Source organism: Crocuta crocuta, unplaced genomic scaffold (assembly GCF_008692635.1).
Source record: "Crocuta crocuta isolate KB4526 unplaced genomic scaffold, BGI_CrCroc_1.0 scaffold273, whole genome shotgun sequence".
Lineage (NCBI taxonomy): Eukaryota > Metazoa > Chordata > Mammalia > Carnivora > Hyaenidae > Crocuta > Crocuta crocuta.
Window position 1 is genome coordinate 3,882,620 of NW_027529425.1, and position 17,369 is coordinate 3,899,988.

Consider the following 17,369-nt stretch of genomic DNA (forward strand, 5'->3'; position numbering starts at 1 on the left):
AGCTGAGCGCCCGGCAGAGCTGTGCAGAGCTACCCGGCACCGGCAGGCTGTGCGGCCCAGGGCAGGGAGCTCAGCCTCTCTGGACCTCAGAGTCTGCGTTTGTACAGCCGAGGGGCCGCGGCTCCAGAATGCTCCCTGCGTGCCCCTCCCACTTCCTGCACATCCCCACCTGCTGTGGCGTAGACGGAGCCCCTCCCGGGTGGAAGACGCCTGCCAGCACCCGGTTCAGGCCTTCCCAGCACCGGCCTTTGAGGTTTTTGTTGCCACTGGGTTTGTTTTGTTCCCAAGCCGAAAATAGCTTTATTGTTTCGTCTGGAGATAAAGATGATGCTTCGCCAGCCCAGAAATGTAGGCCACGGGAAGGTAAATCAGGCGAGATGCACCCCCCCCGCCCCCCTCCTGGGCCGGACACACCCGCCGAGGAGAATGTCTCTGAGCCGTCTGGGTCCACGTGTTCAGGGAAATGGCTGGCGGGAGAGTTCAGAGATGAGCCAGAGGACAGCCATCCCCAGCCCGCACCCTTTCGTCCCCCCTCCTCCTTCAAGGTCCCTGGAGCCTGCCTCACTCCACCTGGTCCTTTCCTCCACTCGAGAGAGCAGAAAGGTGAGGTTCGAGCCTGGCCGCCGGGCAAACCTGAGTCTCACCTGAGCCTCTGCCTTCGGGCTGTGTGACTGCCCATCTGAGCTCACTTGTCTTGTCCGTAAAAACAGGGTCACGAGGGTAGCTGTGTCACGGGATCGCCGCTAATCACATTAATAGCGTGTGGTGACCGCCAGGCCCACGGGCACTGACTCGGCGCCCGGCTGCAGGAGCAAGCGCCCGGGGCATCCCAGCAGCCGGCGACAATCCATCCCTCAGGGTCCATGCCAGCTATGCAGGGCTTCATGGTGAGGCCGGAGCGTCCGGGCCGCCTCCTGTGGGCTGCCTGGTGGAAGGGGTCAACACAGCAAAGTCACCCGCGACCAGCGCGTCTGCCGGTGCCGTCGGCATCAGGGGGGCAGGCTGGGAAGCAGGGTGGATGTGGCCCTTGGGGGGCAGTGGGACCTGTCCTCATCTCCCTCCACCCCATGGGATTTACTGAGGGAACATTTGAGATGCCTCAGCTTTGCCTTCTTAGTGCTGTGCCGGAGAACGCAGCTACCTGTGGAGAGCCGATTGTTACATTCTGAGGAAATTCTGCAAGATGGAAACTCAGCCATTATTAAAAATTAAATGAACATGTAAGCCTGCCCGGGATTCTCTCTCTCTCCCTCTCTCTCTGCCCTGCTCTCTCTCTCATTCTCACAATGAATAAAAACTTATTACAAGGGGCGCCTGGGTGGTTCAGTCAATTAAGCATTCGACTCCGGCTCAGGTCATGATCTCCTAGTTCGTGAGTTCGAGCCCCACGTCGGGCTCTGTGCTGACAGCTCAGAGCCTGGAGCCTGCTTCAGATTCTGTGTCTCCCTCTCCTTCTGCCCCTCCCCCACTCATGGTCTGTCTCTGTCTCTCAAAAATAAAAATAAAAATATCAAAAAATAAACAGATAAACATGAAAATATTTTTCAAAATAAAAAAATAAGAAAAACCCAAAAACCAAAAAGAAAAACCTCATCGGTTCTTGATCACTTTTACCTCTGCTCTCGATGTCGTGTGTCTGCCCCTTCCAGGTGGTGCCAGGTGCTGCGCAACTGCGTTTCTCTTCCCAACTCTGTTCCCTGACATCCTGCTGGCATCTCGAACATTTACACCGTGGAGACTGGTCACTGCTTCAAACCAGGCCTTTTCGTGCACGAGAGCTGGGAAAGTGCATCCCGCACACTGCTGCTTCTCCTCACCCCTGCTCCACTCAGATGGGGGCAATCCTCCCCCCCGGAGTGTGGGGGTGTCCTTCAGACACATCCCAGACATGTGCGCTGGACTCCAGCTTGGGGACACCGCTCTGTCACGGATCCTCATTGGCCGCTCGGCTCTGTCAACTCCCTGCACCCAGGGCCCTGTCTCCCAGCACAGGGCTGCTGGTGTGCCCGCCGCACCCAGTCCTCTCCAGGCATCCCCCCACCCCCACCCCAGCTTCCTCGCCAGGCTGTGAGGGGCCTGCGGGGCCGGCCAGCTCTGTCCGCTTCACCGATCCCCCCAGATCCTGCCAGACAGACCGCTGCCCCTCCCTGCTCTGGTTCCCTGTTGGCGCAGCCTGACCCCCTTCCGGGGTCTCTGGGGACTTCTCCCCTGACATGCGGCTTGGTGTGTGTGGCTCTATACCGAGGGTGACCAAGGGGAGTGTCAAGGGTGCAGGTGTGGGGAGTGCACCCACGGCAGGGGGGCCTCTGGCCGTTTGACCTTCGCCCCGGGCCCTGCAAATTTAGGGGTGGGGCTGACCCCAAGGCCCACACGCGACACCTTCATTCATGTGGTTTCCTCTGCCCACAACACCCACCTGTGCCCTTGGAAGCCTCCCTGAGCTGTGAGACGACACTGGTATTTGTGGTCATTATAATCAGGGGCTGCGGTGTCATGAGGCGGGGGAGGGGCCGAGGCCCAAGCGTGTTTGCCGAAGGGGCCGCTGTCTGCTCGGCGCTGGTGGCAGGCGGCTGCTCCGTCCCTGGAAGGAGCTTAGCTTGGCTGCATTTTCCTAATCCCCACGGAGGATTATGGAAACTCAGTGCACGGCCCCTGATAATGCCATTTAAGGATTTAATAGGCTTCAGGCTCTCTGAGAGAAAGCCCAGGCGGCTTTGTTCTCCACTCACTGGGTGACCTTGATCGATGGCTGTGTTCCTCTTTCTGGAGAGGAAAGCGGTTGGTGGTGGTCAGCGGTTCCTGAGTCGTCAAGTGTCCGAAGGGGTGGACCGTGGTCACCACAGATCATGTTGGTTTGAAAAGCTTCCTCATCCCATGGGGGAGGCGGGGGTGTCTGTCATGAAGCAGGAGGCAGGGTCCACGGGAACACGGGGTTGGTCAGGGATGGGCGCCTGACTTGTGCATGGCCCGCCCCCCCTCCAGAACCTTCCTCAGAACGTCTGCTGGGTGTAGCTGGTGGGTTTCTTCCTAGGGGCCTCCTAACTTGGGGACGTAAGATCAAGCTGGTGTAGGGGCACCTGGGGGGCTCAGTTGGTTAAGCGTCTGACTTGGGCTCAGGTCAGGATCTTGCAGTTCGTGGGTTCGAGCCCCACGTTGGGCTCGGTGCTGACAGCTAGCTCAGAGCCTGGAGCCTGCTTCAGATTCTGTATCTCCCTCTCTCTCTGACCCTCCACTGCTCACACTACCTCTCTCTCTCTCTCAGAAATAAAACATTAAAAAAAAAAGATCAAGCTGGTGTAGCCATGCCCATCACTGACGCATTACGATGACAAGCAGGACAGAGAGACGGAGAGAGTGGCAAAGCCTTGGCGGGGTTGCAACCCTGGATCTACCCTTACCTGACACCTGCGCTATGAGATGTAAATTCCCTTCCTGGCAGAAAGCTGTGTCAGTGGTGTTTTTGCTGCTTGGAACTGGAAGAGGTGGGAGCTGGGGGAACAGGGAGGAGGAACCCCTGGACTCTATCAGATCTTCAGTGGGCACCCCGCCTTCCTCCCAAAGACTAAGAAGCCTCAAGGGACGTTTCTTCCAGTTCTAGATGCCCAGATATCTCAGCAGCCACGGACAGGAAAAACTTGGTGGGCTCAACATCAGACTTCACAGACCGTCTTCCTGGGTTTGCCCTTTGGCCCCCTCCTGTCTGCTCTGTGCCCTGGGAGACTGCCCTGCATGGGGGTCTCTGCCTCTGGCTCCCGGTTGGGTTTGGTGAATGGAAGGCCTCGATTCTCTCTCTCTCCATGTCTCTCTGCCCCCCCCCNTGCCTGGGCAGAGCAGCTAAGGGTTTGCAGACGCTCTCTGATCCCCGAGGGGGGCCTGGGCTGGGAGGAAAGGTGGGTGGTGAGGAAGAAAAGAAGGAGAAAGGAAGTTACTGGAAATGAAGGTTGTAGGCAGTGAAATATGCAGTGTAACGTTGGGGGACACCAGGATGTGCGCTGCTCTATGAAGTGCGCGCAGCCCAGCTGTTTACCGTGTAACAGATGTTCGCGGGGAGGAACGAACTCAGCCCTCAGCCCAAGGTTCGCCTCTGGATTCTCCAACATTTGTCTACAGAGCCCAGAGCCACGGAGGATCCGGGGGTGTTGCTGACACTCAGGAGAGCGCTCTCAACCCCCCTTCCCCACCCTTAGGATGTGACAGGGGCAACGCCAAGGCTGAGTCCTGTCCCCAGAAGGGCTGTCATTCTCCCAGGGAGGCTCAAACACGGGGAGCTCTCGGCCTCTGGGGTCTGCGGCTTAACACCCCTCATACCTAACTGTCCCTTTTCAGCCAGGCTGTGAGGGGCTGATGGCTTCCCCATCTCAACTTTGCAAGTGCCAGAGGGCCCTCCAACCCCCCCGCCCCCTCCCCCGGACCCCTGTCCCTCCCTGTGCCAGGCACACTCCCTCCCAGAGGGTNCTGCTCTCCAGACTCCCCCCTCCCCCGCAGTTCCTCCTGTGCCTTGTCCCAGACGCTCCCCTGGGGCCTGGCCCGGGGTCCTCTTCTGTGCACCTGTTCCGTGTGTCCCTTTGATGCCTGCAGCTCCAGGCCAGAGCTCCAGGCTGGCTTTCTTCTCGGCTCCGGGGAAGGGGACGCAGAGCCAGATGCCTCATGTCTGGAAGAGCATACGAGGAGGTGGCACCCCGGGGGTGGGAGTCAGGGCTCTGGTCTTTCTTTCTGCCAGAGGGACCCCCGTGCCACGCCACTGGCCATCCTTCTGCGGAGATCAATCCTGGCCACGTGAGCTTTGCGGGGCTGGGCGAGAAGGCCGTGTCCCAGAGGGAACTCTCCGACCTGGGGTCCGTGAATCCACGACGGTGGTGCCCTCCACATTTGTGACCACTGATACCCCAGCTCTGAGGGTGGAGCTGGTGGAGGAAGGAGTCACAGAGGCCCGGTGACATCTTGGACGCCCCGCTCGGGTCCGAACGCCCCGGGAATGCCGGCCATACACCTGGACTGGTTTTTGAAACTTGTCCCTGAAAAGGGTCCTGACTGATCCAGCTATATGGTCCCTGCCCTGCGGTCACCTGCAGTAATGGGGGGGGCAGGTGATGAGAGGTCAGATGCCCTCCCTACATACATCACCCTTGTGATCCATGTGAGGAAGGAGAAAAGGAGGCTGGAGAATAACTGGGGTTCAGGTAGCGGGTGGCAGGGCAGGCTGCAGAAGAGGCGGTGTTTAAGCTGAGACGCAGTCGAGCTGTGGGCAGGCAGGTGGCTGGTCTGTGGAAGGGGCCGTCTTCACCTCCAGCCGCACCAGGCAGGGTGGGGTGGGGTGCAGCGGGTGAGCCCGGGCTCTGGGTGAGGACTTAGAGAATGCAGCTCACGGAACCATGCTGGGGCTCCGGCCAGGGCCAGGCAGGGGCTCAGGGGTGCTGGGGCCAGACACCAGGATGCAGAGGGGGCCTTCTGTCTCTGTCTCTGGTCACCCTCAGCTCCTGGCTCACAGCGCCCCACCCCTACCTCCCAAGAGGGCCTGACCCTTCTCTCTCCATCCCGTGGGAAGAATTCTGATTGGCCTGGCGTGGGTCACATGGCCACCTGCTGGCGAGGAGGGTCCCTGCATGGCTGGGGCGGGGAAGCGGGGGGCTCATCCCAGGAAGGGGGTGCTGTTCCAGGAGAGCAGAGGATGTGGCATTCAGGATGATGGGGCGTGGTCACAATACAGCATCTAGAATGTTCTTCAGGAGGAGAGAGCCAGAAATTTAGATGAAAGAAGATTCTTAGAGTGAAGTGGGAACCAGCCCCTTGCATCTATTCTGGTCCCTTTGATCCTTATCAGTATTGTCAATTCCATGACAACGGGGAGGAGCGCTTTTAGGCTGCCAGTGATTTTTGTAAGCAACCGAGTTTATATTTTTATCACCACAAACCTTCCCAACAGCTGCTTTCTCGCAGGCTGCGGTCAGGGCACCGAAGGGGCTCTGGGGCCCAGGTGCCGCAGGGCTGGGGACGCTCTGAGTGGGCCCCACACGGGGGCTGTGACTTCTTCCCTGCCGCTGGGCTCTGTCTGGCTCCTCTGGCTGCTGGGCTCCCTCTCTCCCCCGCAGCCTGTGTCCTCTGCCTCCTCAAGGACATTTACAAGCAGAGTGTCATCCATTCACTTGGCCTGCATTTCACTTGAAAACATAATCTTCAGCTTGAGAGGCTGCACACGGTGACAGACACACACACGTCACACACAGTGACACAATGACACAGACACAGGTGAACTCACAGAGAGACACACAGTGGCGCGTGCACACACATAGACAGACAGACACATACACACACACGTCATCTCTGTGTTGACCACTCCCTCCAGGCCGGTGTCAAGGTGGCCCTGGATGTAAACCTTACTTGGCTGTGTGTCTTTGGTCACATTCATCAACCTCTCTGAGCCTCGGGTTTCTTATAAAATGGGTGAAACAGTCCAGAGGGGATGTACAGGCCAGGGCTCAGCTGGGGAGGCCCGTGGGGAGCCTGGTGCCTACTGGGCCAGCGGCCTGGCGTGTGGCGCATCTCGCTGCTCTTCAGTGGGACTCGGGCCACCTCCATGGGCACAACTCGGGGCCAGGCCAGCCTCCGCAGCCCGGTTTCCTCCCTCATGGCCCCTGGTGCTCCCTGGGTGGCCCCGAAACACCAGCCGTTCGCACCTGGCTCCCGTCTGCCTACTCACCCCCCTCTGGACCGTCAAAGTCCTGTCACCTGCAGTGCTGCGTGGGGATGTCCCCTGATGGCTCCTGCTAACCTCAAAGCAGGCCCTGAGCACAGGGTCACATGTTTTGTCTGTCTTCCTGAGAAGTGCCAGCTCCGGGGGACAGAGGCCTGTCCCAGCTCATGTCCCGGGGCCTGGCAGGACCACAGTGTTGTCAGCTTGGAGCAACGGGTCTGGAGGCTCCGGGAGCCGAGAAGCTGCAGGGTGAGACTCAGAGCAGCAACGTGTGGCTCTGAAGGGCCAGCCACAAACAGTGGCCACTCCTCGTCTGCCGGTCACAGAGGCCCCAAGCCTGGATGTGAGGGCACAGGGTGGGGGTCCCAGGCGGGAAGGGTCCTGGTGCGTCGGCCAGAGGAGTAATTTGCTCAAAACTGATCTTCGGGCTGAGAGCCCGGGATCCTGGAGAGCCCTGCACTGGACCGGCGAATGTTCTGGACGAGTCGCTGCTGCGCATCTCTGGGGCACGCCGCCAGACCCCAGCGCCGAGTGCCGGCAGTGCCTCCAGCCTGACGGACCTTCCACAGCACAGCCTCATTCCCCGGAGCCACACGGCCACTTTGCCCAATTGACTTGGATTCCTGCCAACCTGGCTGGGGGCCGAGGCGTTAAGGGTGGGAGTGACCAACCTGGCGTCAAGATGAAGAATGTCAGCATTTTCTGACCAGGAGAAAAAAAAAGAAGAATCAGGAAGCTGGATGTAAGATGCTGTCACTTTGGAAGAGGGTTTGGCTGTTTCTTAAGAAAACTAAACATCTTTCTACCATACAATCCAGAAATCGTGCCCTGTCAGCTCCCAAAGGAGGGGAAAACCTTACGTCTCCACGAAAACCAGTGCACAGGGGCACCTGGGTGGCTCAGTCGGTTAACCATCTGATTTTGGCTCATGTCATGATCTCTCAGGTCATGATCTCACGGTTCGTGGGTTCGAGCCTTGCGTCGGGCTCTGTGCTGACAGCTCAGAGCCTGCTTCGGATTCTGTGTCTCCCTGTCTCTCTGCCCCTCCCCTGCTCATGCTCTGTCTCTCAAAAATAAATGTTAAAAAAATTTCTATGCACAGATGTTCGTGTTCGTGGCAGCTTCATCCATAATTGCCCAAACTTGCCCAAGATGTCCTTCACCAGGCGGTGGGCGAATATACTGTGGTCCATCCAGGCGGTGCGATAAATTCGGCACTAAAAGGGAATGAGCCACTAAGCCGTGGAAAGACACGAAGGAACCTTAAATGCATATGTTTAAGTGAGAGAAGCCAGTGGGAAAAGGCTGCATCCTCTCCAGCTCCGACTCTATGACATTCTGGGAAAGGCAACTAACTACTAAGGCAGCGCCAGATCAGTGGTGGCCAGGGGCTGGGGGAAGGAGGGGTGAAGGGGTGGGGCTCGGAGGATGTGCAGGGTGTGACCCCGGTCTGTGTGACACTATAATGCTGGCTGTGCCTCAGTATATATCTGTCCAACCCCCAGAATGTGCACTGATGAACCCTAGTGTCAATTATGGGCTTTGGCTGATTTTGTTGTGTCGATATAGCTCCATGGATCATAACGAGATGCAGCACCCCGGTGGGGGATGTCTGCATGGGGGAGGCCATGTGTGGAGGGCGTCTGGGGGTGTGCAGGGGAAACCTCTGTATCTTCCTCCTAATTTTGCTGCGAGCATAAAACTGCTGTGAGAAAATTAAGTCTTGGGGTGCCAAGGTGACTCAGTTGGTTAAGCGTCCAACTCTTTTTTCTTTTTTAAATTTTTTTAATGTATATTTTAGGGAGAGAGAGAGAGAGGAAGAGACAGAGACAGAGACAGAGTTCAAGTAGGGGAAAGGCAGAGAGAGAGGGAGACACAGAATCTGAAGCAGGCTCCAGGCTCTGAGCTGTCAGCACAGAGCCTGATGCAGGGCTCGAACCCACAAACCTCTAGAAAATGACCTGAGCTGAAGTCAGACACTTGACAGAGTCAGCAGGCGCCCCAGCGTCTGACTCTTGATTGCGGCTCAGGTCACGACTGCAAGGTCTGTGGGATCCAGCCCCGTGTCAGGCTCTGTACTGACAGTGCGAAGCCTGCTTGGAATTCTTTGTCTCCCTCTCTCTCTCTGCCCCTCCCCTGGCTGTCCCTCTCTCTCTCAGAAACAAATAAACTTAAAAAAAAAAGTCTTTTTTTTTTTAATTTTTTTTNTAAGTCTTAAAAACGACCGGCAAGCCAGGCTTTCTGCTGCTCCGACTACCAAGCAAATATTTACTGAGGGGTTCGGGCACAGACACTGCCTCAAGTTCTCCGACCCCCACCACCGAGAGGCAGGTCCGCATCTCCACTGCACATGTGCATGGCTCAGGGGAGTCAGGGGGACGAGATGCTGGGGCCGGAAGCTCCTGGCTCTTCTATCTAGGTGACTCCCTGGGACATCTGCCCCTTGGGAGATGCCCGACAGCCTTGCACAGGCACTCACTCGGTCACAGCCCTGTCCCCAGCCCATTGTCTGCAGCCCCTCGGAGCCCTCGGAAGATGGCAGCACCCGGGACATGTGACTGCAGCCTCAGAGAGGATCCCAGGAGGGGACTGGCCAGCAGAGCAGAGCCACCTGCAAACAGAAAACAGGAAAGGTATTTCAAATGTGTTTTATGCAACTATAGCCAGAGCAGGGAGGAAACATTTAGTCAGCTGGGCCCCCGCCAGGCCCTGGCACTCTCCGAGGCAGGTAGGATTAGTACCCCATTTCACAGATGGGACAAGTGAGGTGCAGGCAGGTTGAATGCCATGACCAAGGCCACACAGAGAAGGGATCTGAGCCCAGGCCGGTCTGCTTCTGAAGCCGGGGCCCTCGCCTCTAAGCGGAGCTGTCTCCGCGAGTGGGCCCGCGATGGTCAGCACTGCCCCTCCCCCCGGGCTGGCCAGCACGCTGACAGGGTCACTGGTGGGCATGGTGACCTGCAGAGGGTCCTTGGTAGAGTTCCCCCAGGACACCCGTGTGTGGCCTTCACCCACCGCCTGGACCACAGGACGTGCTCGGGAGACCCGGGTGGAAGCCCAGTGAGGGCCATCCTGTCCCGTCCCGCCAGGGTCCTGGAGGACCACAGTCTGAGGGAACAGGCTGCCACCTCCCCCAGCTGGAACGGGCAGGGACCCGGGGCTCAGAGTCTGGTGGCGCGGCAGCTCCCAGGATGGCCCCGCAGGGCAGGCCGCCGTCGCCACTGGCCACCCATCGGCTGGGGCTGTGCCTCAGCGGTTTCTGTCCCCCCCAAAGTGCTGGCTCCCCGGGTTCATGTCCCAGGGAAAAGGGGGAGCCTCAGGCACACAGAGGGCTCCCCAGATGGGCTTTGAAGGGTCGGTGCGTGTGGTCTCCACGACAGTGGCCTCCAGCCTGGCGTCATCCCTGAGTCTTCAGGTCGCTCTGGTTTGCACGGCCCCGGCGGGCATGTGGCAGCCTCCCAGGGTTGGTGATCCCTGCGGGCAATCGTGGGGGCGGGGGGGGGGGGGCAAACCCNGCGCAGCCGCATCCCCCTCTGCCTCCTACCAAGTGGCCTCGCCCCCTGCTGGCACCTGTGGAGTCACTCAGGAGCCGGGGGTGCCTGGAGCAAGAGCCGGCCTAATAAATGGAAGGGCCTGGACATAAACCAGGAACAGAGCGGTGGGTGCTCAGAGTCAGCAGAGCCAACGGACTGCAGCCCAGAGGCTGGAACAGAGCTGCTCTCAGGCCCCCGGGCCACGCAGTGCGAACTCCCAGGGCCCTCCAGGCTCACGTGGACACTCTAGGGCTGATTGTTCCAGTTTTAGAAGTGGTGCAAGCCATCAGTTAAAGTCGCTGTTAAGAATTAAATTACATACACGTACGATTCAATAAATAATACTCAAAATGATGGTGAGGCCACAGTTAGGAGATGCCCTTGGGTGGCTTCATGCAGCTTGTTTGCGGGCTCGCCCAGCCCGTGGGGGCCTCCTCTGTGTCGTGTCGGGGGGGACACTGGGTGGGCCCGGGGGCCCTTGCTTCCCTCACACAGTTTCCAGATACTCTCAGGCAGAAATGCTGGAGCGGAAGTGATTTTTCCGAGATGTCAGAGGTGGAGAGAATTCTCACCTTCCAGCGGTGAGAGGAAGGCGGGAGGGAATGGGTGTCTCAGGCCTGGGGGGGTGGGAGGTCTAGTTGGAGGCACATGAGGTGACGCCCAGCGTCCCCAGGGTCGGGGCCTGGGGGGGCTCACGGCACGGGTGTGGCCAGGCCCCCCGCCCTGGGCAGCCTCCGGGACAGCTCCCGTGATGGGAACCACAAAAGGCCGTTCCGCCGCTTGGCTTCGCCCCTGGAGTAGCCAAGAGGCTCATCTTCCTCCCAACGCTTCACGCTCGATGAACCCTAGACTCTCGAGTGCAGGCCTCACAGCTGGCGAGCGGGAGCTTCCCTGGCAAGTGGCTCTTACAGACGCTTGAAGGGGCCCCTGGCCTCAAGGACAGCTTCCTGAGCTCTGCCTCGGAGGAGGAAAAGGCACGCGTGCCGTGTGTCTGAAAATGGCCTCTGCCCTCAGAGCCTGCTTGGGGACGCTGCCCGGGGCACAGGGGTGATGGGCCGGGCCCCTGCTTTGCCGTTACTCGCCCGGCGGATGAGGGCAGTGGCTCAGCTCTGCAGGGGGGGATGGAAGAGGCCAGGCTGGACGTGATGAAGCAGGTTAATGAGCCTGATGCCGGTGGTGGCTGCGGCCTCTAGGTCCTTGGTTCACTGCCAGGCGGGGAGATGCTCAGCTGTGCCCAGGGGCCCAGGGCAGGGAGCAGCAGGCTGGGGAGGAGGGGTCGGGGTCGTTGGGGGTCTGGCTGGCCCAACTCCAGAAAGCAGCACTTTGTCCTAGGGTGCCGGTGATGAGGGAAGGGCAGGACAGCGGGCACAGGGCTGGGGCGAGGGGGCTAGGCTGGGAGACTGAGGGTGCGCGGTCACCTAGGGCAGACTAACAAACTGTCCCCCTTTCCTTCTCTCTCGCTCATCCCCCTGCTTCCTCTCCCCCACCCTTGCAGCCGGAGCACAGTCCACCTCTAGGTACCCGCGACCTCCACCTGAGGGCACGCCTGGCCCAGGCACACAGACGGGGCTGGCCGTGTGGGGAGTAGCCCTGGCCCATGTTGGGTGCCAGCTGGTGGGTGATCCTTGCCCTGGGGTGGTACAGGCACCGCAGCAGGCTTCCTGGCTTCCTTCAGCCTTCTCATCCCCCAGGGCCATCCTTCTCTCGGGTTCTGGGGCCAAGCCAGCCCAAGAGGAGCCCCTGCGTGTTCCTCCACAGCTCCTTGCTCCTGGGTCACTCCAGCCATGAAGGGTCTCTGAGGGACACTGTTCTGACTAGGGCAGACTTCCTTGCAGGGACAGTGACAGAGAATGACCAGACACACACACACACACACACACACACACACACACACACACACACACACACAGAGCTGGGCGCTGGGGAAGGATGTGCGTGCACAGCAGGAGGAATGGCTCTGAGGCAGGGGTGTGGCAGGAGGGCTGTGCTCTGCCCCAGGACGCGCTGGCAACAGGCTCCCGGGACCCAGTGGGCCCGCTGCAACCATCGAGCCCAGATCTGTTCACTAGGCGGGCATGCATCCTAGACAGTCAGCGGCGGGAGCAAACTCAGCTCACCCTTCCTCCCCATCACAGACTCTCAGAATCCGGCGTCTTGCACCATCCAAATACATTTCAGGATGTACTTCTCAAAGGGACACTTTTGAAAAAATATCACAATACCATTATCACATGGAAAAAAATTAATGTTTCATTAGCGGCGTGGAATGGACCATCAGTGCTTGAATTTGCCCCAACTGCTTCATCAATTTTCTAACTTTTTATTTTGAAAAAGGTCATCTTACTGACCTTTCTCCTGGATTCACTAAGCAAGACTGCCCTCCTTCCTTACCGATGTCCAGCGTTTCGTATAGGGTAAACATCACTTTAACATCCCAAGCTAGTCACTATTACTGTCCTTATCTTTTGGTAATAGCCCCCATGTCTTTGCTCATCTTTGTTCCTCTCCCCCCGCCCTGCCTCAACCCCCAAACAGGATACATCTCTTTTATTCTTGTTTCTTTTCATCCCTCTGGGATGGGTAATTATTTATTGGACAAGTGTCACTTGGGCAGCTCGGACAGTGGAGCTCTTCATGGAGCCTGGTTGTTTGGCCAAGTGCCTTACTCAGGTCTTAGGTCTTGGCGATGACCCTGAGCGACCTTCACCTCTGTATTTTCTAACTAAGTGTTGCTGGCACAGAGGACTATTGATTTGCGTTGCCTTCACAACCAGGCACCGAACTGAACATTCTTTTCTGATCCGAACACACCCGCATGGGTTTTCTTGGGCTTTCTAGGGAAACGAGCAGGTTATTTGCAGATACCGAAAACCCACCTCCCTCTTTCCAGGATTTTTAAATTTTGCTTTGTGATAACATACGCACACCATAAATTTCACATTCTACCTGTTTTTGAGTGTAGAGTTCAGTGGCATTAGGCACAGTCCCGATGTTGTGTACCCTTCACTCCTATCCATTTCCAAGCAGAAACTGTCCCCATTCCCCAAGCCCCTCTCCACGCCCCTCCTGGGCCCTGCATGCAGTGTATCTTGGGTCTTCTTCAGGGCTGGTGGCCAGGGTTGTTCTGTCCCTTGTCACTGGACAGCTCCTGTGTGAGTTATGTTTGGAACAGTCTGTGTCACTGCTGCCATCCCAGATTCAGGGTCCCACGCCAAGCTGCCGTCTGGATCTGGGGTCTCCACCCCAGGCACCTGGGCTGTGAGTCTGAACTCACTGGATTGCCTTCTGAGTTTCTCAACTTTGCCGTCTTCCTTCAAGGCTGGTTATGCATTTGCATTTATAGCCGGAGTGGGGGGTGCTTCTGGGTGCACCAGATTCATTCGTGTTGCTAAAGCCCTCCATACTTCCCTACCGACCCACACAGACTCCCATGGCAAACTCTCCATTTATGGCGCAGAAAGCACGGTGCCTGCCTCCCCCGTGGGCTCCCAAGCGGCTCCTTTGAAAAGCGAGTACTGTATCTATTCAGTGATCTGCTGAAACAGAGTGAGGCGCACACTGCGGAGGATCTGAGGGCTGAACGGGAGTCTGAAATGACAGCTGGGGAATCACATCTTCTCTTAACTGGCCTGTTTCTTTACTGGGTTTTATTTTAAGCGCCTCCGAGCATTTGTGTGGCTATTGCGAACCTCTGCTCAGAACTCTCCGGCAGCCAAGCTCACCCCCGGCTTATGCAAATAGAAGCCCCCCAGAAGAAGGCCCCCCACGCACAAGGCACAGAGCTCTGCTTCTCCGGCGGTGGGGAGAGACGATGCCTGGAGCTGGGAGCCAGCAGCCTCTCTGCCGCCTGCAGGGCCCCCAGTTCAGCTCTCCAGCTGCGGAGCTGGTGGGTCCCTTTGGACACGGGTTGCCAGGAGTGTTCCCTCCCTCCATTTTATTTATTTTTAAGTTTTTTTTAAACTTATTTTTGAGAGAGAGAGAGAGAGGGACAGCGTGAGCAGAGGAGGGTCAGAGAGAGGGAGACACAGAATCTGAAGACAGGGTCCAGGCTGTGAGCTGTCAGCATAGAGCCTTATGCGGGGCTCGAACCCATGAACTGTGAGATCATGACCTGAGCCAAAGTCGGACGCTTAACCGATGGAGCTACTCAGGTGCTCCATCCCTCTGTTTTAAAGACACAAATGCAGGGGCGCTTGGGTGGCTCCGTCGGTTGGTGTCTGACTCTTGATTTTGGCTCAGGTCATGATCTCGTGGTTCATGGGTTCTAGCCCAGCATCGGGCTCCACGCTGGGGATCCTCGCTCTTCCTCTCCCTGCCTCCCCCCGCTACCCCACTCTCAAAAATTGATAAATCTTTAAAGACACAAGTTGGGAAAAAAAGATGTTCAGTGTCCCGTGGGTCTGGGGAAGATGTGCACTGACTGAAATTCTCACAGGCTGCCAGTGGGGGTGAAAACCAGCACAATCTTGGGCAGTCCCCAAGGATGGCTGTCCCCCCTCCCTTCCTGCTGCTCCACGTGCAGACGTCTACAGAGCTGGTCTCCCTCCTTTAGGCCTGCCCTGACCTGCCCTGCTCTTCTGACTTGTCTGGGCCAAAGGAACGGAGTCAACCTGACAGTGTACCAGTTTTTATTTTTATTTTTAAAAGAAACCCAGCACCTCTGCTTTCACTCTTTAGAAGTCGGCCACCACGGGGGCGCCTGGGTGGCTTAGTTGGTTAAGCGTCCGACTTTCGCTCAGGTCATGATCTCGCGGTTCGTGGGTTCGAGCCCCGCGTCNAGGAAGCCCGAGCAGCCGTGCGGGGACACAGCTGCCTGCGCAGCTCGTAATGACTCCAGCCACAAGAGCACAGGGGCCTTTGGGGCATTGTAGCCAAAGGAGAGCGGCTGGGTCCAGCCACTGCACAGTTGTGACGAATGATCAATTGTCATTTCAAGCCAAGTTGTGGGTGATCTGCTCCACAGCAGGGTATCTTTTATGCCGTAACCATCTTGGAAGTCTGATGTGATCTCCTGAGGCTGAACATTTGCTTACCTCATGCCCTGGCAGCCCCATTCCTAGGGAAGAGTCCCACAGGAATGTCCCAAAATACGTATACAAGGATGTTCGTACATCCCCACCCTGGAGACGACCCACATGTCCAGTAAGAGGGGAAAGTGTAAACAAGGGATGTTGCCTTCACACAGCGGAGAACTACATGGCCATGACACCACATGGGAGTTTCCTGAAAACCGGAGAGAAAAAGGTATGTAGATGTCCTATTCTAAGTATACCCTCTGGGACAGTCGGACTGTCTGCAAAGCCCAACAAAAAGCCTTTTCATTTCTTTCTCCATTCACGGATCTGTCGAGTATTCACAGGCCATAAATGAAACGCTCTGTATCCAAGGAAGTTGCAGGCTGCAAGTGAGGTCACCGGGAGGAGGGGGCCGTGGGCGTGCGGCAGGAGCGCCCAGAGAGGGGGGACATCCCTCCAGGCCCGAGGACCTGCCCGACTTCGCGTCCAGCTCCCACGAGAACCCGGGAGAGAGTCCTGGTAGCTGGGAATCAGAGGTGACCTCCCCGCTGCTATGGGCTGAATGTGCCCCAAACCCAAAGGTCAGATCCTAACTTTGGGGTGCAGCCCTCATGAATGGGATCAGTGTTCTCATAAAAGAGAGGCCCACAGAGGTCGCTCGCCCCTCCCACCTTGGGAGGCCACAGTGTCTCGCTGTGAGCCAGGAAGCAGCTAGCTCTCTCCAGACATGGACTCTGCCACCCCTTGGCCTGGGAGACCCGGCCTCCTGAGCTGTGAGCCACGTACACCATGCCCCTGCCGACCAACGCTTCCTGGCTGGTTGGCTTCTGGTGGCCGCCTTAAACCTATCTATACTCAGGCAGCCTCTGTGCCCAACACACAAATCCGGTTAGAGCACAGACCCCAGTTTTGGGGCTGGAAAGACCCCTGTTAACAGTTCAGGGAGAACATGACTTCGCGGCAGAACTGAGTAATAATCTAAAGAAGTCAATTTATGAAATGCCCTGTTAGAAAAGCTGGAAGCAGACACACCAAAATGGTAGCCCTGCGTTAGCTCAGGGTGGGGGTGTAGGTGACCTCGGTCCTCTGTATCCATCCCTGTTTTCAGAATTGTCCACAAAGAGCCTCTGTGATGATCAGAAAACTGTTCCCCATGTTTATGTTTGCACACAGAGCAGCCGGGAGGTGTTTCCACCAGGAGGACCCCGCCTCTACTTGCCAGGGACCACCACACCCCTGCTTCCCAGACAGGAGGCGGAGGGGACTCCCCCTCCCACACTGGCCAGCAGGCCTCCCGGGCCCAGGAGACGGGGCCTCTAGGCCCACACTGCAGATGCTTGCACAGCCCGGCAGCTAAGAGAAAGGGGAAGACAGCAGAGGGTCCCCTCTGTGGGCCCGCTCCCCATGCATCCCCAGCTGCGGGGTGGACAGGACAGTGGCCCAACCTCACTCAAAGACTATGAAAAGGGACCCAGTGTCAGAGCAAGGTGGTGTCTCCGGCTGAGGCAGGACAGCCGTCCGCCCCATTAGGAAACCCTGACCTGGAGGTATTCCAAGGAGTCTGTCGCTGGAGCGTACTGCAAACCAGACCACGAGGCTTTATTTGCACTTTTTATTTAGAGAAGAGCCCAGCAACCGTGCACTGGCCCCCCTGCAATCGAACGTGTTAACAGAGTAAGTGGAAGGTCCCCACCCTGGAAGCACAACAGGGCAGCTACATTTAGGTTCAAACCCAGCAAGTTAACGATGGCACATTCCTGCTTGTCACAGCCGTGGTGATGGAAGGGAGAAGGCGGGTCCCCTTGGAATGCATGGCCAGCAACGACAGAGCCCTGTGTGGTCTGTCCCCGTGACCTCTCAAACCCCGTTCCTTCTGAAGAGCCTAGCCGGTGACACAGCCAACGTGCCCTGGCATTTCCTTCCCTGAGAAGCTACGCGATGAGCAAAACTGGCCGCAGCTGGGAAGTTGTGTAAATGGAAGCGGGTGCTCCATTTAAAAGCCACCTAACGTCATTACCCCTCATTATCCCCCATTACTGCAGGTACTGCAGGGGGGACCAGGGAAGGCCGGGAGGGACTTCTAAGGGCTGCTTTTTAGAAACTCACTTTATTGTACCTACAGGCTTGTTC